This window comes from Cygnus atratus, chromosome 2 (assembly GCF_013377495.2).
Source record: "Cygnus atratus isolate AKBS03 ecotype Queensland, Australia chromosome 2, CAtr_DNAZoo_HiC_assembly, whole genome shotgun sequence".
Classification (NCBI taxonomy): domain Eukaryota; kingdom Metazoa; phylum Chordata; class Aves; order Anseriformes; family Anatidae; genus Cygnus; species Cygnus atratus.
The window spans coordinates 12691982-12713369 of record NC_066363.1 but is presented as its reverse complement, the minus strand read 5'-3'; the positions used below and the strand labels follow the sequence as shown (position 1 = coordinate 12713369).

Genomic DNA, 21388 nt, shown 5'->3' with positions numbered 1-21388 from the left:
TTTGGAGATCATCAAATTAGACCATCAATCTGTGCAGTTTGAAGTAAGACCATCTTTGTGTTATGTTTAACAAACCCCACAGGAAATTAATAGAATAGAACACAACTCTACATTGCAGTCAATACCTAAGCCAGTCATTAACACATATTGCTAATGAGGTGACCGTAGCTTGCCTATGACTTGTTCTGTAAGAAGGCTTGCTAGTCCAAAGAGTCTTTATATGGTGTTGCATCCCCCCTGTTTTCAGGTTACTTTGTGTAGCCTTACAGATAGGCTCTACCCATGCTGAACACCAGTGTGCCAAACTGAGCTATGGCCATCAGGTTTTAGAGGAGAAGCATTTGGTTGCTCAGTTCACTGTCATGGCCACATTGCCAGCTTTGTTGCTAAAGATGGGTGTGAACAAAAAAACAAACAACATGCCTTGTATATTCTTCGCATGAAGAGACTTTTCTTCAAAGATCATTTAAGCATGTCTACCATAAAGTATATAAACATGTCTCTTAAATTATACATGTTTAGGGCAGTGAATCATGGCAGGAAAAGAGAATTTCAAAAATTCTTCATGATAACTCTGACATCAAGGCAACCTATGAAGTCAATAAAGATAAAACATTTGACAGTTCAGATATTCAGTTATTTTAGGTAGATGAAATGAGGGAAAACTAAACATCGTTTATCCGTCAAACATGTTTCAGAACTATTTATTTTTCTATGAACTCTGACACTGGTGTACACTATAGGGCTGTAATTTTTCATGCCAATGAGCAAGATAAGGCTGTGAAATAACAAATATATGGAAAAGAATGGTTAGGGTAAAAAAGGATAAGGAAAAAGTAGTAATAATAATAATTAAAAAAAAAAAAAAAAGACAACGGGTGGTAGACCTCACAGAAGGTGTAGTACATACTCTCAGTCACATGAAAAAGTGCCTGCCATACCACTCAGAAATCCTCGACTGTATCTGGCTGTATATCAGCTGAGTGTGGAAGTCATCCCTCACCAATTATTGTTCTGTTCACCTTTTAATTGAAAGGGATCAATAACATGACTGTTAAATAACTAAATAAATAAAACCTTATTAACAGAACATTTCATACGACAACACAAAATCTGGGAAAGAAAAAAAAAAAAGAGTAAAACAAAAAAAAAGAAGTCATCCGCTGAGAAGATAACAGTGTTTGCAATGGTAAAATAAATCAATTGAAAGTGGAATGACTTCTGTAAAATGTCAACAGAAGTGTCTGGTTCACACATTCATATAATGCATAAGCCATTCACCTGACATTGTATCCACTTGCTGTTATAGTTTACCTGAATAAGGGCCTGTAAAAATTCATTTTTCACTCTATTATGCTATCAGAAGTGTTTGTTGTAAGTGAAACCCTTTCTAAAGTTCATTTATTATAAACCAAAGACAATAACATTGACATTAAACCAAGTAACCTTATTGCTTTCCAGTTTTTCTCTAGATGTACTTTGCGTTCATCTGCATTGTCACAGACCACCTAATCTAAAAGGGGATTATACAATCCTCTCTTGAAGGTACATAAGCTATGCCTGAAATAAAGCATGTGATTCAACAGCCCACAGGCACTATATTATAGCAACAGCTATGAAAGTTAGTCATAAACATACATTTCAATATGATTCAAAAAATCACCCATTGGAATTTATTGATTTGAAGACCAATGAGGACTTTTCAGTCATTTAGCCTGACATCTTGTGTTACACACACCATAGAGTTCACAGAGTTACTTCAATATTGAAACCAATGGAGCCATTTCTCTTGTCAAGATCAAACGCAGCTGTAACATAGGAACCTGTATGCCACCCCCTGAACCGAGGCTTGTGTACCTTTCAGGACTAATGGAAGGGTGGCTGCACATTTAGTTCTCCCCTTTTTCCTCCTTTTTCTTGCTCTTTTCCCAGTAAAGTCCATGGCTGATATTTTATATAAAACTTCTGGCAATAAAGTTCTTCTTAGGACAACAATTCCATAGGAAGAGAAGGAAGCAAAACATTGGTGCTATTTTCTCAGAGTTCAGGCAGACTGAGAACACAGGGTAGTAGTGGAGTATAGATGTAGAGTTCCCATATAGGAAATGTGTGTAATGCTGTGGTCCAGCTGAATTCATAAAACTGAGCAGCATGAAAATAAATTCCCAATAACAGAGTACACACGGTTCAGACAGGAAATAGTTTGCAAGAGATCCATGCCTGGTTTTGCCAGTTGTATTCACTCTGAGCATAAATTTACTCCAGAGTAGCCCCAAAGAAAAAAAAAAAAAAAAGTGAATCTTGTTTACAAATTATTTCTTTAAAAAATAAAGCGACTATATTTGATGAATGTGTTGTGTGCTGAGAATAGTTCATTCTACTCTACATGAGCCTGTACACAATGTTCTGAACTGTGCATGGTATTCAAAAATCTTCACATGAAAAAATAAATGCATTGAATCCAAATGAAGATATATTCCAAGCCTACGTTATGCACTGGGAAACTCTGGTCAAGAGTACCAGTTTTTGTTTATCAGCACCCCACCTGGCCATCACCTGGCTTTAAAGCTCTGTAACCAGATAAACATGTGCAACTAGTCCACAAAGGGAAAAGATCATACCAATCCATTCCAGCTATTTCTTTCTTCTCAGCCTAGTAAACAGGAAAAGATAATAATTGGTGAGGTCACATGAATTGTTTTCATAAAATTAAACATTTTCAAAAAATAGCCAGATATGTTTGCTGTCTTGATCTTTGACTGGATAGTTTCTATATCAAAGAAGTAATTTAGTTGCCCAAAGACTCCAGGAAGAAAAATCTCAATAACTGAGTGTTTGAGCTTGTAACTCAGGTGTCTGGAAGTGTCTCTTTGTCTCACAATGGCCATCTTTATTTTTCACATCTTCCCAAAATAAAGGCAGTGGTGTCTATACAGTTTTGAAACTGCCAATTTTTTTACCAGCCTGATTCATGACGATCCATTCTTTGTATAATGAACTTGGCAAAATTTAGAAGTTTAAAACTGTTTTTCAAGATTACTCTTTAGCAGAACATTAACTGAAAGAGAGAAAATCATCTGTATGGATGAAATATAATACATGTCAAGGAAGAGCAATACATCTTTCTTTCCAAGAATTCTTAGGACTTCATTAATTTTCCAAGCTCATTTCTTACCGTTTATTAATCCTGTGCTGCTGAATCTCCCTTTCTTGTGCTTTTTTATGATCTCTTTTATATTCACAGGTTGGGTTTCCCTTGTGAATCATCAAAATTCACATTATTTATATTTGCCTTACCCCCTCTATTTTTGCAGATAAGTCATGTCTGGGTACTGACTGAGACTGGGGTAACAGCAATGTTTTCTGGGTGCATATGGTATCACTGATTGCCTGTGATCACTGGCCTATAGACTGTTATCAAAAAGATCAGTGACATGAAAAGGATTGTGCTATGCTCATAAGACTATCAAGAGGAGTTAGCTATCTAATCTGCTGAGATACTTCTGTAAATCTTGTTTGTCACCTACTGCCTTGTAAAGAACCTCAATAGCTGCATAAATCCTGCCTTTGATCTACAGTTCTTCCTTCATATTGTATTACAGCAGCACCAACACAACCATGCCCGAGGCACTCTACAAATTCAGTAAAACATATCTCCCATCCTTAAGAGCTTAAAAGACCTCTTCTACATGTATGAAAAAGGGAAAAAAATAAAATAAAAAAATAAAAAAAAAATTAAAAGAATCAGAGAAAAAGCATAAGGATGACCAGAATTATGGAATGGCATTTTTCCAAGAGGAATCACCAAATATGCACTCCTTCCTGGAAAAGGAATCAATTAAGAGTCCCCAGAGGAACATGATCTATAAAATCATGAGTTACATAGAGAGGATAAACAGAGAATGATCATTCACTGCTCAATGTTGCAGTACAATGACATGAAATCAAAGTAGCAGTTGGCAGACTGAAAGCAAACAAGAGGACTTGGTTCTCACACGAAGTGAATATAAGACACAGACTTTAAAGCTGCAAGGCACTAGGGAGATCCAAAGGTTTACCCAGCTTCACACTGACAGAAGAGAAGTCTATCAGGGGTGATTGACTACTGAGATAGTGCTTCTGCCTGAGGCAGTCCATAAACATGAAATTGCTGGAAGTAGAGAGAGAATTCTTGGCAAGTTCTGCCAACTTTGCCCTGTTCTTAAACTCATCTGGTTTTGTTCCTTGTCAGAGAAAGATCTTGGACTAAATAAACCTTTAATATGGTCCAGAAAAGACTTTTTATGTGCTTATGTTACATTAAGAAAACAACACAAGTACAGAAAGCAAATTTGGATCAATGTGCATCACAGAACAGCAGCAGAACTAGTATCAGGTCTTCCATAAGAGCTGTACACTAACAACATTTGTATTTGTTCTCGTAAATAAAAGTGACCGGAGAATGTTCTTTGGCCCTGAAGCCAAGTGGCACAATGTGGCCATTATCCATAAATTTGAACTCTTTTACCTGCTGGAACCAGAGTTATCATATCCAGACTGGTCATTGGAAATGTTCCCTGGCCAACACCAACTCTTGAGAATTATCATAATGCAAGGAAAAGCTTGATCTCTTCTCCAACACCAGCCCCTGTCTCTAAAGAAAAAATTGAAAAAAAAATATATATATATCCTTTCTCAGTCAAGCACCTTTGGAGCCCACTGGCATGGGTTTCTTTTGTTGCAGAATAAAACAAGGATCCTACTTAACAAGTGCTTAGTGTGACTCGTATTATTGGCCCAGGCCTACTGTCTATCCTGGAACACAATGCTGATGGTAATTATTAACCAGTGTCAGCTAGTAATGATGCCCAGTTCTATCTTTCCTATCCATGGTTACTTCTATTACACAGAAGTACTCACAGAATGTATTTACATTTCAGTGTCATTTGAAATCCTGGTATATACCCAAAAGTGACAAAATGCTCTTGTAGTACCTCCCTGGGGATCCAGATGCTGAAATTAATGTCTTGCTATGGAAAGTTGTGTGTGAGTTCCCAGAGAGCTGAAGAACGGTGAAGAATGGTAATTCTGTGTCATTTATGCTGCTTTTTCCAGACTAGCTTAACTCCCTGTTATGATAGCTTCTGTTACTGAGTTGGAGAAGGGAAGATAAAGAATCCTAGCTTTTTGTTTTCCTTCTTTTCTTGAAATTCAGCATCTTTAGTGAGCTAAGAAATATGGTTATCATCTCTCTCAGTTGTATACACACTGGTGTTATTTGATATTCCTGACACCAGGAATATACTGTTTAAAAAGTGGAGCAAAACAATGGGCATTACTCCTCTCTGTCCATATTTTCTGCTTCCCAATCAAAGAAAAGTACTTGAAAAGCGTGAACATTATGTTTAAAAATAGTTCTGCTGAAATATGCCCGGAGATCAGAAGAAACTTCCATATTTGGAAGAACCTACAGTATGTTCTGCCAAAGTATTTGGTTTTTCTTTAGGTCAAGGCAACCCTGGGCTTTGCTGCTGTTCCCATAATGTGCTATAGACGGGGTGAAAGTGCTCTCCTGTCATTTCCAGTTTACAGTACAGTTTGTGCTAGCTGGTATGGGAAATGCCTTCGCAGTCATTTCTACACCAAAAACCTCAACAACTATGAAAGCACCTTCTCCCCTGCTGTACTTGTATTTCCTGTGAGTACCCATGGAGAGCAGTCAGAATTTTGTTCTGGAAAATTGTAGGATTTTTCCCCCTTTTTTTTTCTTGTCGACCCCTCCTCCACCCATCTGTTCAAAAATATTCCCTTGATGTTATAAAAGCTTTTTCTTAGAAAACTTGGAACGAAGTAGTGCAAAAATTGCACTATTGCATCTATTTAGTTTCTATTTCTTCCCTTCATTTTGTTTTACTTCTCAAGAAGTCAATTACATTGTTTTCTTAAAATCCAGGTTTCTATCACATATTTCATGTCAGGAACATTCCAGTTACCAGCAGTCATAGTGAGTAAAAATTATATTTATGTTAAATTGGATTCAGCCAACAAACTGAGATTTTCTAATTTTTTGCCTACTGACACCCATTTGTGTATCTAAAGAATCAAGTGCCTATGCAATGCTTCCAAATACTGTGATGTATTACTATGTGATTAACTCAAGTATGACTTTATATTCCCCTTGACCTACTCTTTGGGTAGCTAATTACTGCACTGGTATAGTATATTGCTTTGTATTTTTTGCCTTGTTTTATATTTTCCATCTTTCCTGACTCTGCCTTTCATGCTCTACTTGACACTAGCACTCATTTTCATGTTATAAAGAAGGTTGTTGCCTAAGCTGGAGAGCCGGAGGCATTACACATCTTCAGTTTTGTTGTGTTATCTGAGTATTTAAATCTTGCTCTGTTAGCATATGGATCCCAGGCCTTCAGAAAGCAGGTTCAATCATGGTGTTACCTCTGATCTCCTTTGCTGTCGTTCTAGTAAAACAGTCTGCTCCATTAAATCAGTGACTGTCTCCTAGGCAGCCCTGGCAATAAGAATGTGCCATTTATCATCTCAGTATTTCCTATCGCTCAGTCTGCTTGGTAGCCCTCCCTGATCAGCCCTTCTGAACCCATGGCATAGGTATCTCAAAGTCAGGGTGAAGTGACTTCTCCTATCCTCAAAGGGTGGCTGAGTTTGTCAGTTTTATTCAGTGTACAAAACTCTATGCATTGAAAATAATAATAAATAAAGTGTGCAGGGCAGTTGGCAACAATTAATGTCCAAAAACCATTCTTCAGTGCTTCACTGTAGCTCGAGCCAGCATACTTGATAAGTTTGATTAGAAATAACAGCAAGCAGCCAAAGACTCTTAATTCTGATTCAATTACGTTTGCAATCCATTTCTCTACCACTCTTTGTCCCACCACTCCTGAGGTGCTGCCTGGGCTTGTGGGGCCTTTTGGCCAAGGCAGCTCTAATGCAAAAGAAGCTGAGGCTCTGCTCTGTACTGAAGGACTGTGATGAGCTCACATTTTATCATAAAATGCAGTATAAAGTGTTAAAGATTTGCTTTCAAGCTGGAAAAAAAAATGCAGCCAGTAAATCCTACATCTGGGTTTATAGGGACTTTGTTTTGTGGGCAATATCAAAGTTAGGAAATAAAATTTGCTTCAATGATTAAGCCTCTAATCCTTGACTCTCCTTTGGCCAATAAACCATCTGATGGATAGTGTAAACCTCCATCAAATTCTGCTTCTCAACACTGATTTCTCTAGTCCCTAGGGCAAAGAAAACCAGAAAACTTTGCATGCTGCTTGGAGCCATGTCACCAAGCAAATCAGTAAGTTCAAAATATGACTTCAGGAAGATTCATATTTTGCATGACAATTGACTAGTTGATAAGTGTTGTGGAAGCACCAGGGGCTTAATTAATGATATGGCATGTCTCCAAGACCATCTCTTCATTCAAGAGGATACTACGCAGAAAGTCAACATAACCATCACAAAACTCCTCGGCAAGCCTTCCCTTAAAATCCTAGTGAGCGCACGATATAATTTGTGAATATGCCTGGTTTGGGGAACTCAGTCATTTAGGAAAACTGGAGAGGTACTCTTTATCAGGGAGCGTAGTGATGGTACAAGGGGTAATAGCTTTAAATTAAAAGAAGGTAGATTTAGATTAGATATTAGGAAGAAATTCTTTCTGATGAGGGTTATGAGGCACTGGAATAGAGATGTGGATGCCCCATCCCCGGAAGTCTTCAAGACTAGGTTGGATGGGGCTTTAAGAAACCTGGTCTAAAGGAAGATATCTCTGCCCATGGCAGGAATTTGGAACTGGATGATCTTTAAGGTCCCTTCCAAACCAAACTATTCTATGATTCTGGGAGAAAATTGAGGCCTGTGCAGCAGTCAGTGCAAATGTTGGTCTTCACTCTATTGTTTTGTTGTTATTGTTTTATTTTATTCTATTTCTGTACTTAGAGAAAAGCCAACTGAGGTAAGGATTCGATCCTTTTTCCAAGGGGAAAAATTATAGCTGCTTGGTATAATGACTTTGTGTTAGCTCTGACTTGATGACTGACGACAATCCAAACGTAAGAAAATAAGGTAACATCTTATCTGTCAAGAGAAATGAACTGCTTTCAAAATCTTAGGTAAACTATGTGTTTCACTTAAAAAGAAAAAAAAAAAAAAAGAGATTATGGGTGAGGCTGAACTGGGACTTGGTACTATTCAAATAGTAGAATTTACACCAGCAATATCTATGGTTTTTTTTTGTGTTTTTTTTTGTGTTTTTTTTTTTTTTTCTGAGACCTTTATAATTTGATTGGGGTTTTAATCTGTTAAACATTCAGTTTGCACTGAATTTCAGTGGACTCTAGATATTTCTTCCTCCTTATGCTCTTCTGACAATCTCCCTTCACCTGGAAGTATGGCTTATATACAATCCTGGAGGAGACATGAAGTACATGGACAGAATGGCAAATGTTTCTGCTTCAAAGTGTGTGTGACAACACTCAAGTGTTGCAGCAGTAGTGACAAGCAAGATAATGTTGGCTCCAAAGCAGCAGTCATAGCAGCTTAGATGCACTTAGCTCAAATCTTTTCTACGGTGGACTAAATTGTCTCAACTCACCTGATTTGTGCCTTTGGCTAAGAAGGCTCATAGGAGTGTTTGTCATGGCTCATTTGATGCGTGGTAGCCTGTTACTTTGAAGTCATTTGACTGAACATCTGACTCTACCTCATCACTGTCTCTTCAGCTCTCACACCTGAAAGAGTGAGCTAGGAAATTAGGGAACACCTTAAAGAGACTGAAGGTTTTCTCTTACTCCACATTCATAATTGAGCCTTCTGGTTTGTCTTGCTGGAGCTGAGGAGCAAACACTGGGCAGTTGAATGCCCTCACATCCACCAAGACTTTCAGTAGTGACTTCTTCAGATGCTCAGAGGACCAGGAAGGACTCCAGGCTGGTAAACCAGCTGCCATATTCCTTCTGGATTAAACCCACCAACAGTCTGTTTGTTCCAATGGCAAAAATGTTTGTCTGTTGTCTTTATCAGTCCTTCCACCTTTACTCTTTACATGAAGGACATTGCCAACTGCAGGCTGGCAGCTCTTTTTAGTGATCCTTAATGGGAATATTTCACAGAGTTACCCTTTGTAGTACAGGAAATATTTTAATAAACACCATCACTGACAGAGGCTGAGCCAAGGAACATAATATATGAACATAAAGAATTGCCAATTGTTATAGGTTTTGTCTAGCACTTGTGGAATTGCACTTCCCATACTTCTTTTCTTTTCTGATGTGGTATATACTCTTAGTCTTTCACATCATATTAAATGAATGTGTCCTTACTGTTGACTTGCTTTCCTTTTCCTCCCCTTCTAAGAACCGCTGGTTTTATTTTCATTTCTGGCTTACACTAGAGCCAGCTTACATTTGATCACTACCAGTACATCAGAGGGAATGTATAGTACATACTGTGCTCTCAGTTGGGTGTGTGGGGAGCTATACATAAAACTCAGTTAACAATAATATGACTAATGAATATGCTGTACCATGGGTTTCCTGCAAAAGAGCAACTTACACAACCCAGCCTTTATCACATTGTTTTTGTTAGCCATCGCTCTTTATTTACTGTCACTGAGACTGGGAAAGATAGCTTATTTTCTCAGCGTTGTGCATATGCATCTGTGCTGGAGCTGGCAGTACAACTAGTTCTTCTCCATTTTCCTGCATGTTTTATAACTTGTTTTTATTTTATAGTGCTCCAGTAAATTATTTCCCTCTATATTGAAGTGGAATGTCTGTACACATTCTACCTAGCACATTGTATTCTCCTTTTAAGAAAGCATAAAGGATTATAGTAGACCTTACACAGCTCTCATCAATATACTGAAGATCCTAGAAATGCAGGGTTCTTACCTGGCTTATTCAGAGTCAGGGGTTTAATTCCAAGGTGTCAGCTCACTAGAGGCCTTGGATATGATTTCCAAACCTCTATAAAGCACACTGCTTACGTCGGTATCACTTTTACATGCTTATGCATGGGACAGATATACTAGATGTCCAGGAAAGCTGTTGCTCCCTCCTTTGTCCTCATCAGTCCATGTGCTTTTGGAGGGTTAGAAAATGGCTGCATCACTGCTCAGCCTCTCCTCCCCCAGAATATTTTCCACTCTGTCACAAAAGCTGTACCTTTGCTGCCTAGGTGCTCATACTTTAGATTCAGGATAGAACAAATATTTTACTGAGTGGATTTTATAACAATTGCTGTAGTTGGGTCCTGAGTGCTTGTTGATGTGAGAGATAAAGGAAGAGTACAAAAAGTTTGGCAGGACTACCTAGTCTTTAACACCTTCCTTTCCTCTGGGTTTGTGCCACTTCCTTCTTTAATCTCTACGCTCATTAGAAATGCAGTCATCGTAGCAAGGAAATGCTGAATTTCAAGGCAAGTAAATTGTAACCCACTCTCAGAAAAGATCTACAAGGGAAATCTCTGAGACATGATTGTCCATTTACATAGCAAATATATATCTTAGCAGAACAGTTCAAAGACAAGAGAATGGCCATTAGAGTCATTGCCATTTCAAATGAATGCCACACAGCATCCCCATTTCAGATCATTCATCCATCTAAATATTTAATTGTTTCTCCTAATTGCTCTTTATTAGCCCCTTTAGCCACTTCCCCAGTTGTACTTTACAGTGCAGAACCAAGTAATTTACAAAAACATAATTATTCATATTTCAGTAAAAGTATCTCTTTTAGACTGAAGGAATAGGGGAGTATGGTGCAAAATGTGTGGGGTTGATGTATACTCAGTTCAATGTTTCTTCTAGTGATTAAGCCAAATCTCCTTCAGAGTTTAAATATTTAAAGGAAGAATTCAGTGTTATTCTTGGAAAGCTTACTATTTACACAAAGGAGTGGACTCTACAAAAAATCAATTCTCAGGCTGTGAGAGGCAGCAGCCTCTTAGGTTTTGTGCTTCTCTGACTCAGACAGATAAAAAGGCTTCATGTCACATTTTGGCTCCTCAGTGAAATCCTTATCCTGCTTGTTTGTTCCTCTACAAAAGCTACATGAAATTCTTTTCAAGTCCTATACCCAGCCGAGGACTGATCCCTGGGCTATGGAGAAGAAGTGACTTGCCAGTCTGCTGTACCCCTCACTACCAATGAAGCACAGATTTCTGCATGACCAGTCTGGAGCAGGTGCTACAAAATATTCATTTTTGTATCATAACAACACACCACTTTTGCATACCTCCCCCTTCCCAACATCTTCCCCCAAGATAAGATTTTTATGCATTAATAATATTGTGTACATCAATTAAGGTATTTAAAATATTTCTTATTCTCTCTCAGAATGACAGGCCACCATAAGGTATTTTTGTCTAGGAAATAAAATGGAAATATCAAAACTACTAGGTACTTTTGGGAATCAAAAACAAATCTCTAAAACAAGACAATCCAATACTATGCATTTTTAAAATGCATTCACTTGTTTTCATTTTTTTCCTTTTTTTTTTTCCTTTTTTTTTTTTCCAAATACCCCAGATCTACAGAGAGGTGAAATAAACATTATATATTGTACAAATGTGAAAAAAGATACCTCAGTATTTTGGAACTGCTTAAAACAGTGGGAGACCTAGCCTGCAATCCTTATGTAGAAATTACCCAAATAAAGCTCCCACTGAAGCCAATTATTTTACTGCCATTTATACAATTGTATAAAATGAGCTACATGCTTTACAGAACAAATAAAGAAAAATCACATGGTGCCTTTATCGTCTTTCCTAGTTTGTCTTACTCTCACAATTCATTGCATAACAGTAACAAACCATAGGAGCAGAGTAGAAAAGAAACACCATAAATGGCTATAGAAAACTATAAAAACAACAGCTGGAAGGGAGCAAAAGTTCCTCTGTTGAGGTCAGATGGATACTTATTTTTAAGCATTTAACAGAATAACTTGCTTTTTGATTGACTAGCTGATAAATCAACTGGAGTTTTACCTAAGTGGATACTGAATGAGGACTTGTGAATAAACCTGTTATAAACGATTAGATCACTGCTGTGTATTATGGCATTATTTTTATCCAAAGCCTTTTACTGAAATAGCACAGCTCTCGCCTGAGCTCCCTTGCCAGACGGTGCTGTGAGGAGCTTTTTGACACTGCTTGCTCCCCCACTGATTCCCCAGCCCAGTGGGCATTGCAAGGACGTGGGGGAGCAGTAACCCTGCTGTGCTCCTTGCCATCCTCCCTCTCCACTCCAGAAGCTCAGCTTCTCCCCACAAGCACTGGGAGGGGAGGGGGAAGTAATTTACCAGAGTTGTTATTATTACTATTATTTAGCAAAGAAATCATCTGCAATTTCATTTTTGCTTGAAATCTGACCATTCATATTCTACAAGGCTCTCCACAAAAAGAAGCTCAAAAAGGCCAATCTTAAAGGGAACTTGGCTTACAAAGATTTCTGATCCTTTCCCTTCCCTTGGTGACTCCAATATAAAACTCCACTGTAGTCGACAGGATTATATTGCATTGAAATGGAGCTATGAGTGGGAGTACAGTGAGACCATTGTACGAGACTCCCATTACTAATCATTTAATTGGAGAGTAAAAATATTTTCAGATTAGCTTTGGCATTAATAAGAAGAAAGAACAGGGATATCTCTTTCAGGCACATTAGCAGTAGAGCAGAAGGGACTTGAAAGAAATGTGATGAGGACATATGGAATGGTAGAGCAGAACCTGGAGCTGGGAAGGGGAAAAGAAAGGGAAGGAAAGGGAAGGGAAAGGAAGGGAAGGGAAGGGAAGGGAAGGGAAGGGAAGGGAAGGGAAGGGAAGGGAAGGGAAGGGAAGGGAAGGGAAGGGAAGGGAAGGGAAGGGAAGGGAAGGGAAGGGAAGGGAAGGGAAGGGAAGGGAAGGGAAGGGAAGGGAAGGGAAGGGAAGGGAAGGGAAGGGAAGGGAAGGGAAGGGAAGGGAAGGGAAGGGAAGGGAAGGGAAGGGAAGGGAAGGGAAGGGAAGGGAAGGGAAGGGAAGGGAAGGGAAGGGAAGGGAAGGGAAGGGAAGGGAAGGGAAGGGAAGGGAAGGGAAGGGAAGGGAAGGAAGGGAAGGAAAGGAAAGGAAAGGAAAGGAAAGGAAAGGAAAGGAAAGGAAAGGAAAGGAAAGGAAAGGAAAGGAAAGGAAAGGAAAGGAAAGGAAAGGAAAGGAAAGGAAAGGAAAGGAAAGGAAAGGAAAGGAAAGGAAAGGAAAGGACAACTGGAGCGAAACTTTATTATCATAGATGTATTTAAGTGTGTTTATATACCACAGAAACCAAGGAAGAGTTAAAATATACAGAAATGACAGTGCACCTGACAAAAAAAAAAAAAAGTTCTTCTATGAGTAACCTGTCTCCTAGGTGTTTTATAAACATGATGAAAGGTAGTAAAAGAAACGGGGGGAAAAAAAGAAAAAGAAAAAAAAAAGAAAAAATAAATAAAATATTTTGATAAATGAGTAGACAATGGATTATGAAATGGGAATATTGTTGTACCCGCATAATAACCTTTCACTGGCTTGGACTGAGATTTAAGATGGTTGTGAGATTCAAAATGTTCTACATACTCTGGCTGCAGTATTTTTGTGATAATGACACATGGCAAGAAAATGTATTACTATATTCTGCTTCAGCAGCAGAAGCACTTTTCTCTCCATTCAGGTTCAGCAACTTTATGACACTGTGGAAAGAAAGAGATCATTTTTTAAATATTCTGTCATCAAAAAGGAAGCAAAGTGAAAAATGCAGAAATGCTTCTCTCCTCTACTTCAGGGCTGAAAATCCCTTCTGCAGTTGTGCTCACCTTTCCATTGAGCATTTGTGAGCCAGTGCTGGGGGAAGCTCCCCCTACTTTGATGAACTGAAAGAACAATAGAACAAACTGGTTTTGCGTGTACACTAGGCCAGATCAGACATGTTTTCTGGGCTAGAATTTATTTTGTATAGATATTCCTAAACTGAAAATATCACCCACTAAAATGAAAATGCAACTAATACTGTAACTGTACTTTACCTTGTTGTGTAACTAAAAGTAGCATTCGGTGTGACCTGAGTTCCTGTGCAGCATAACTGATACCTTATTCATAGATATTGGGGCTCAGACCTGACTGAAACTAAAATAAAGGGAAAAAAGGAAACATGACTTCTGGTATTAAATTTTCTGTTTAAGGATTGTGTGTTTCCATAAAACATTATCTGGCTGAGGACCTGGATCTAGTATAAGAAGATCTCTACTCACTGAAGCAGAACTCTAAATCAAATTTTGTGTTTTGCCAATGAAGTAAGAAATGGTATAGTTGTGGCGAAAAGGGCTTTACTGGCTATTAAAAGGGCTCAGATCTAATACCAGCTGAGTGGATAAACTGATGCAAATCATGAGCTGAAAATCACTGCACATTGCTCTAGTGGGCACACTGAAGCCCTACTCTTTTCCACATCATATGCCATTTGCCACTCTCAAATGCAGAGATAGATGGGTATCACACAAATATATTTGTTCTTATATTCTGTGTGCAGGAGATGATGTGTTGACAACAGCGCAGTAGAAGAACAGATCAGAGAAGATACTACACTGAGAGACATCATGGCTAAAGGTAGCATCTCTTTTCTGTCCAGCAGGCATTATTTCCTCTACATGAAAGCACAGCTGGGATAGGATATTGCTAAAGCCAAGAATTTTTTAAGATGTATTATTTTGTACTTAGCATTCCAAAACTAGAAATGGATTAAGTAGAAGGGAAATAACTGAGGTACTTCCAGTGGGACTTAAGTTCACACCAAATTTACATGCGTAATCTATTCTCAGATAAATTATACAATTACAAACTATCTCCCCAGTGTGTCCCACATTCTGAAACCATGGCTCTGAATGCAAACATCACAAACAGCACCCCTGTAAGCAGTACTTATTGGCACCTTCATAAATCATCTTATCAGAATCAAAAGCCTGGATAATCCCAGGGATTAAAACCCAGATTCTTAAAGGTATTTTAAGGATCTGTGTGTGCCGTGCCTTTTTATGTTTATTGCTGATTCTTACAGTCTCTGAGAAAACTGTGCCTCTGACATTTCCTTATCTCTCTGACCACATTCCCTCTGCTGCTCAGGTCTCTAACCATCCCTTACCTCTTCAGGTGGAGTCAGACAATTTCTCCATTCTCAGCCTGGGTATCAAACAGAGCCCCTGTATAGCAAATGAGATTTGCTGAAGAAGGTTTAACTTATGTCCCAACCTTGCAGTCCTGGTCCCTTTGAAACGGGATCTGTGGTAAAAGCTTTCTTTTAATTAAGAACAAAACTGTTCTTGAGAAAACATATCTCCAAAGCAATACAACAGAGAGTTGATTGATATATCTTTTCTTCCATAGCTTTGCTAATTCTGACAAATCTCAACTTTTTGCTGCTTACACTCCCACATTTTCCTCTTCAGGACATACTGTTCTCAATAACAGCTTTACCAGGTAAACCAAAACCAGCAGTCCTGTCTCTGAAAGTGAAGCAAATGCTTATTAGCACCAAAGAAGGGCAAGTACAGAGTAACCTTCCCTCTGTCACACATGCGATCCTTCACTCAGATGTTGCATGAGACAACTCTTTTCAGTGTCCAACAGTGGACCTATCTCAATAAACTTTTTTTTTTTTTCCCTACAGATTAGTCATTTTTACTTCTTCGGTGCTCTTTTATCTTTCTTCCTTGTATTGTTTTCTATGTTTTTGAAAAAATAGGGCTTGCAACCCACTAAAAGTGAAAACAGGATTATTTCAGATTCCCTTGACCCTTCTCTCTATATGCTAGAGCTATTTCAACAAATCTATAGCGTGTGGATTTTTTTTCCAGACCTTTTTTCACACAGCCTGATGTTAAATTATTTTAATGTTTTCATATGGAACAGTTCTTAGTTCCCTCTGTAATTTACAACTATCTAGCAACTTTTCCTTGTTGCTCACAGTATTTATAGTAAATATAATTATCCACAGATGAGATGCAGAAACTGCATAATTTTCTTAGTGGCCCTTCAGCATTTAACTATGCCAACTACATTGTGGAGATGTCTGTCTGTTGTCTCTAGGTAGACAAAAACTGTTTTCAGTCTCCACTGCTTTCATTCCAGCACAGACTATAGGCACTCGTTTGTCTTGGAAACATGACAATATAATAAAATAAAAAATAAATAAAATAAATAAATATATATATATTTTTTTTTTAAGGTGGAGGATTCAGTTTTAGAGGATTCGATACAATGCTGACATCCATTACTCTGGAGTCAGAATAGCTCTGAGAGGAAAAGAGATAAGAGATCAAAAGAGAAAAGACAAACCCAAGAATTATCACTTCCAAAGAAATGATGGAACCAACCCAGGAGGACATGTGAGGGCAGAGGGATAACATTGTTCATCACATTTTCTGTGGTATTGCCTAAGGGTAGAAGAAGAGTTTTCACTAGATGTCTATAAGCAATTTCATCGCCTGTGTAGCTCTGGATATTATACACCCTAATAGTCGAAACTTCTGATTGTAGAGATTTTGAAAGATATTGTTAGGAAAAAAAAAAAAAAAAAGAAAAAAAAAGAAAAAAAAACATGACTGGTTTATCTCTCTGAGACATGACTGCTCAGAGCTTGACTCAGGATAAGCTAACTCTCTATTCTTTCAGGGAAACCTAATCATCATTATTTGTGTCTGCAGACAAAAACCCTGAGGAAGAAGGGAAGCTGAGGGACAACTACATGTACTTTGTGTGTATGTGCACAGGGTTAGATTTGTGATGTCAGCCAAAGAGTGAAAAGAAAAAAAAAAAAAAAAAAAAAAGGAAAACCTTGAGGAAATGCAATGGAGCATGGCAATATAACCAGTCACCAACATAAAAGTTCTCATGATGGAAACATAAAGCAAAGCAGAAGATGTTTGGCAGTAGAGCCTGTTTCTCACCACCTTGACCTGAGGATAATCCTAGTAGGAAACAGCTTTCTCTTTAAGTTTATATAGACCTACAAGGATGTTTTGTGGGGACAGAGGGCAGTGAGTTTGTGATGTTTTGTTTTTCTAAGCTACAGAGGCTTGGGCATTTCTCATTAAACTAAAGAGTTATGTTCTGAAGCATCAGGCAAAATTCTGCAGTATGCACTTACATCCCACATGTGCTAAGTCTGTGATGGTTATAAAAACTAATCACAAAGCAAATATTAAAAGCCTGAACCCATTCACAGGTATTCACTACGGTCCAGATCTCACTTCCACTTCACATAAGATTTTTTTAATAGCATATAAATTATGAGATCTTCAAGACTCCATACAAAAAAGTATCTCATAAAGATATGAAAAGCTATGTTTCAGGTCTCTTGAGCAGTGGCTATAATTAAAACTGTTGAATAGTGATTATAGACTTGAACTACGAAAATAGTGAAGGAGAATCAGTGAAAATAAAGGTCTTGATTAAATTGGGACCTGATGGGGAAGAGCTCAGAGACTTTTATAAAACATAATCTGTAATAAAATTTTGAAAGTCAGAGATTGAGATTACAACAGGAGAATTAACTTCTAACTAAATTTCAGCTAACACTGATTTTTACTTATTCAAATTCCCTTTGACTTAATTTACAATATACTTTAACAATTGTCACAGAGTTTTACCAATAGTGGGTTGCAAGAAATCAGCCAAAGTTTAGACCAGGTGAACTTGTAAAAAGATTAAAGCTCTGGAATTTGGACTAGAAGTGTCAGATGATGAGTTTTTCTGATTCTGATTGTTCTTGAAGGAGTTACTGTAAAGACAGGCTGTGCTTTGGCCTTTCATTTTTGGGGGTCAGGGGCAGAAACTGCTAAGATATACAAAAATATAATGAAATGCTAGTGGTTTCTTTGCTAGCCAACTGCACTTATAAACTTACAAGCTTGCTACATATGCAGGCCACATATGGACAAATGATTAGGTAGCTTGCTTCTTAGTTAATGGTCTGAATTAATCAGTGACATGAAGGAGAGTGACTTGAATGAAGGACTTTCTGTGCCAAAAAGCTTTTATGTGGGGACATAGTTAGACATGGCACTGATGCAAGATTTAAAAAAAAAAAAACAAAAAAAAAAAAAACCACCTAAGTGCTTCCAAGCCAAAGATCTGGTTTGTGCTGACCCTGCTTTGAACTTATAAAGGAATGAATGAATTCTGATTAGCAGACTAGTTTTCTCCTTCATCACTTAATACACAGTGAGAGAAATTACCATATTGATAGAACCATAACAATTGCACTCTTACCTGAGCATGAGAAATGAAGGAGACTCAGAAGAGGGGGATGGAAGGGACTAAAGGGTTGTCTGCCATGGGTACCCTTGCAATTCCTTCTGAAACTAGTTGATCATCTCCCCCTCACACTCAAATGCTTTGCCACCAAATTCTTCACCACCTGAAAAGGTGTATGCAATGGAAATGCTTGCAAACAAAAGAAATTAATGAAACTGGTGAAACAGGACATGAGAGGCAGTCCTTGTAGTAGTATCTTCACAGTGCACCTTCTTACATGTTTACTATACCCCGTGTCCGGGGCACTGACTCTTGGATTATGCACCCCCACACTCCCAGTTTACTGGATAGCACTGGTAAATCACTTTTCACATTCTCTGCTTCCATTTTCTGAAAAGTTTGGAAAAAATAAAAAAATCATGTTTCTGGCTTTGTTTGTAAAAGGTACTCTGAGCTTGAGCTATGTGCTATATAAAGGCATTGGTATTGGTATTCTTTTTTGTTAACAGCAGTGAGAATTATTTTCCATATAAAGAAACAACCAAAGACATGTTCGAGCTAGCTGAGAAGGCAGTTCTTTGCTCTGCTGAGCAAGAGGCAATCCAGGTGCCAAGCTTTCCCCTTAAGCCAAAAGAAGAATGAAAAACCCCAGGAACAAAGACTGACTCTTTCTTCTCTAGGGTCTCAGATCAGCATGCTATTTGTAGGTTCAGGAAACCTTGGGTCCATATCTTCCAGACAAGCTGAGAGCTGCTGAAATGAGATCTAAAGATAACATAAGAAGGAGGAAAAGCAGAATAGGGAATCCCATGGTAAATTTAAATTCTCTGAAACGCTTCAAGAAGAGCATTTAAATGTAGCTACCCCTCAAAGAGGGTGATGACAAGCTATGATGTGCAAGGATTTTAATGCATGACTTCAGTTTTTCAGAACTTAAATGTGAAACCACATGTGTGGTAAGCTGAGATATGTCTTCATAACTTGCAGACTGAGCAATTGCAGTCTTGAGGCTGGGAAAGGAGGAGCCCTGATGAAAGGTTCAGATGTTGGAGCTTCCACATGATCTTTGCAGATTCCCTGTTCAGGACCCAAGGAAATCTCAAATAGAGAAAAGTTTTCTTTTCCCCAAGTACATCTGCCTTCACAGAGGCAAATGCATAAACCTGTCTGGATTCAGCCTAGCCAGTCTGGGAAGCAGATCACAATAACCTTGCAGTCAACTCTTTCTCTCAGCAAAGTCAAACTGGCTTCAGGACAACAGCAACAAGCTATTGCAAATGTGACCATAGAAGATAGAATGTTTTTCTTACTACCTCCACAACATAAGAATGCAGTCTTTCCAGGTTAGGTTAAAACAGAATTACAGCCTAACTCAACCATTGCATGTCAAGGTGACAAAGTGGACAAAGTGAACACGATATGGTGACATCCTAACAACAGTCATCGCATCCAATGATAATAACATCTCAAGGAGAAAGAGCAGTAGTCAGGGAACTACAAAAAAAATCATGCTTCCACAAATTCCTCACCCTTGATTATGACCATACAATAAAATGCAGACTATGGCAAGGACAATCTTGACCATCACCTAACACCCAGTTACCAGCTGTATACAAAAAAATCAGATCTGACATATCATTATATCCACTGGCATGTTAAGACAAACATCCATGGAGACAATTTAATAGATTAATGACTAAAGTTGTCAGCAAAATATGATTATTACTCCTCCAAAATATAATTAATACTCCTCTATTTGGCCCAAAATTAAATCCAATGGCTTCTTTCTTGGCCCCTGAAAAAGAAAAAAGGAAAAAAAAAAAAAAAAGACATCAGGAAGATGGCTTTAAGATCAAATGTAATGGAATATGAGACAGGCCATAAAATTCATGGATTCATGGTAAAATGGACACTGTCACTACTGTAAACCAGACATACCGCTCAGGCATGGGGTGATAAAAATGTACAGTTGAGGCACAGAATTTCAAATGTAATTAATTTTGATTGATTAAATTACTTGATGTCACCATATGTTTTTATTTACTTCTAAGGCATTCTTGCCCTCAAGACCAGAAAATAAGTACAAAGTGTCAAGGCACAAGTATGAGATAAGGTGCAAGTCCCAAAGCAGGAGGAAAAAGCTGTATTTGAAAAAAAAAAAAATAGAGTTGTACTGACCCATTCATTAGCTTCAGAGTTCAGCTATTCTGCCTTGTATTATGCTGTTTGTTCATGAGAGCTGATGAATCATTGAAAGAGGAGCTCATATGCCTGTGATAACATGCTACAAGGAAAAAGTCTGAAAAGTTTAATCAAATTATCTCAATATTCAGTCAAAAGACTGTATGTTGATTTGAAAGATCTCAGTAAGAATCTAAGGCCACTGACAAAACAGGAAATATTGAAGGAAAAAATCCATTTAAATACTAACATCAGCAGAAAATCACTAGGAGCTGCTTGTTAAGCTCAATGTCATTTTAAACTTCAGATTCTTTCAGTTGATACCCAGCAGGAGTAAAATTTCTATGTACTTGTGGAGATATTGGTGTTTAAACAGATGTCAGAAGCCTTTTAGGTATAAATGGAAATTGAGTTACAGATTATGGTGGCTTAGGGATTTGAGTGGTGTATAATATCAAAAACTGTATCTGAGAAAGAATGTAGTGTTGAAAATAATGATCTTCAAATTCCAGTATATGGAAAATGTTAAGTTTTTTAAAACTAGATTTTTTGAGTTATATTATTAACAAAGTAGAAAACTACTAAAACGAAAAAGAGAATCAAATATTTAATTTGGTATTCTCCATTTCATCCTCCTATGTGCTTTTTCCTTCCAGACTTTTTATTTCTTTGCATTCTTTTTTAACTTATACTCTCCAGAGTGCCTAATGCAATTCCTATATAAACTCAACCTCAAAATCTGATCCACAAACGTAACAGATAAAACCTAAGCTCCACCAGCTACAAAAGGAAAGTTATATATCCCCCCAAAAGCCTAGCTACCTGCTGGTGTCCAAGCTCATTGGGAAATGAGCCCAATGGGTTGTCCAGAGTTTAATAATTTGGGGCCTTTTCCTGTCAGGGACCTAGGACTTAATTTCTATATCACAATTCCTTACTG

At 37.9% G+C, this 21388-nt stretch overlaps 3 long non-coding RNA genes across 5 annotated transcripts in view; 1 reads left to right on the top strand and 2 right to left on the bottom strand.

Annotated features, from left to right (window-relative positions):
- Positions 1-21388, top strand: part of LOC118256909 (uncharacterized) — an 82875-nt gene that overhangs the window by 43589 nt on the left and 17898 nt on the right. Inside the window, exon 3 of the long non-coding RNA XR_007707861.1 lies at positions 14546-14622. This is a non-coding gene — a long non-coding RNA (uncharacterized LOC118256909). The remainder of the gene's footprint in view (positions 1-14545; positions 14623-21388) is intronic.
- Positions 1-21388, bottom strand: part of LOC118256908 (uncharacterized) — a 53528-nt gene that overhangs the window by 20565 nt on the left and 11575 nt on the right. The gene's annotated exons all lie outside the window — the stretch shown is intronic.
- Positions 676-4635, bottom strand: LOC126913192 (uncharacterized). The gene is made up of 2 exons (XR_007707860.1): positions 4508-4635; positions 676-2653 (listed from the first exon to the last, which is right to left on the bottom strand). It is a non-coding gene; the product is annotated as an uncharacterized LOC126913192 (long non-coding RNA).